Here is a 2,344-nt window from a genome sequence, read left to right on the forward strand (position 1 = left end):
TCCTCCTCCTCCTCCTCCTCCTCCTCCTCCTCCTTCTTCTACCCGTAGGCTATGGGAAGTGGTCACACAGGATCTAAACTGGATCCTAACTGGAGCAGAGCTTCTCTAAAGCCTGGAATCAAATGTGGGGGCTGACACAGATCTTGGCACAGCTCTGCAGCTGAACTCTACTCCAGGGCTAGCCTGTTACTGCATCTGTCTGCCATGGGTTTTCCTGCGTTTTAAGCTTATAGTCAGTACAAGGCCAGACGCATGGAAACAGGAAAAATAATAGATAAAAAAAAAAGCCCTGACCCCTATGGAGTCATTCCTGCCAAAGCAGCTGGTGGAGATAAATGTGACAAGTAAATTGGACAATTTTTACAAGGTGTCCCCCAAAAGGATCAATAACCTTCAACTGTGGTTTAGGAAACCATGCAGCTCAAATCAAGAGGTTGCGCTTTTAAAGTTCCCTATGGGGCTGTGTGTGTGATGATTTAAGGAGAGAGAGTCTGCTTAGGGCACACAATATGCTAATGCTTTGGTAGGGAAGTTCAAGGACTCAGAGCTTCTTTCTCAAACCCAAGTGGTGTCGCCAATATTTTCCCTGTCTCCTAACCTGGGGAAAGTTGGTTTCAGAGGAAGCCCTGTGTGGCGCCTCCTGAAGCTACCCTGCTGGACAGAGCCTGTCAATCACTGGCTTCACCAGCCTGCACATCACCCTCTGTGCATCCTGACTGTGGTCATGGCCTGCACATCACCCTCTGTGCATCCTGACTATGGTCACCAGCCTGCACATCACCCTCTGTGCATCCTGACTGTGGTCATGGGAAGCTTTGGGCCCTGGGCTCATCTGGGCACACACTCCTCACTTTGCTTATTGCTTCAACTTCTGCCATCCAGAGCCTTCTTTTTTAACCTTTTTTGTTTGTTTGTTTGTTTTTCGAGACAGGGTTTCTCTGTATAGCCCTGGCTGTACTGGAACTCACTCTGTAGACCAGGCTGGCCTTGAACTCGGAAATCAGCCTGCCTCTGCCTCCCAAGTGCTGAGATTAAAGGCGTGCACCACCACCGCCCGGCTTAACCCTTTCCTTTTTAAAACGCTTTCTAAAAATAGACCAGTATAACTCCCTAACAAATTCAATCTTTGACTATCATTCAAAGTCACTTTTATGTGGTGGCTAAGCAAGAGGAGACCCAGGATCTGGGATCTGAATGCGTCTCCAAAGTCAAACCTTGACTTCAAATTTCCTGGGACCCTATGGAGGCCACTTTACTATGATGAACTGCCTACTGTGATCATGGGGGGGTGGTGAGAGGTGTGGGATGAGGAGGGAGGCGAGAGGTGGTGGGGAGAGGAGGGGATGAGAGGTGTGGGAGGGGTTAAGAGGTGGGGGAGGGGTTGAGAGCTGGGGGTGGGGTGGAGGAAGGTGTTTGGAAACACCAAGTTTTACTTGTTCCATTCACCTGTGGATACTCATCTAGCTTGGCACACTCTAGAAGCTTAAGAAACCCTCACTATTGAGGGAACACTTACAAGGTTTCTATGGAAACGGTAAGTCAGCTTTAGATGTCTATGACTGGGAAACAGGCATCCAAGATGAGCCCTGGACACGTGAGTAATCGAGATGGTGGGGGTGGGGAGAGGTGCTCCGAAGTCTCTTTTCGTCAGCTTTTTCAGTTAAAATCTGCCACGAAATAGAGTTTGAGACCCCCGCCTTCAATCCGTCCTGTTCCAGTTTGGGTCTCACGGCTTTCTAAGACAAGTGGATGAACTTCTGTCCAGGGTTCACATAACCCCGGCACTCAGAAAAGCCGAGGCAGAAAAACTGCCATGCCTTTGGAGTCGTCCTGGCTAAGATGTGGGACCCTGCTTCAAACAAACAAACAAACAAACAAACAAACCCCACGAGGCTGCTTCCCATGGAGGTCTAGCTATACTGAGCCAGGTCAAGAAGGCCAGCAGCCACATTCACTTCCTACATGCTCAAAGTCACTGCTGTGCCCACACCAGCACTTAATGAATGAGTCACGCCAGGGGCCATTTTTAACCTATGCTAGTCCCAGTTAGCTATTTACTTTATGTTCCTGCTCCCTGCCTGTCGCTGTGCTCCCTGCCTGCCGCTGTGCTCCCTGCCTTCCGCTGTGCTCCCTGCCTGCAGCTGTGCTCCCTGCCTTCCGCTGTGCTCCCTGCCTGCTGCTGTGCTCCCTGCCTGCTGCTGTGCTCCCTGCCTGCAGCTGTGCTCCCTGCCTGCTGCTGTGCTCCCTGTCTGCAGCTGTGCTTCCTGCTGTGCTCTCTGCCTGCAGCTGTGCTCCCTGCCTGCAGCTGTGCTCCCTGTCTACTGCTGTGCTCCTGTCTGCAGCT

Source organism: Mastomys coucha, unplaced genomic scaffold (genome assembly GCF_008632895.1).
Source record: "Mastomys coucha isolate ucsf_1 unplaced genomic scaffold, UCSF_Mcou_1 pScaffold3, whole genome shotgun sequence".
NCBI lineage: Eukaryota > Metazoa > Chordata > Mammalia > Rodentia > Muridae > Mastomys > Mastomys coucha.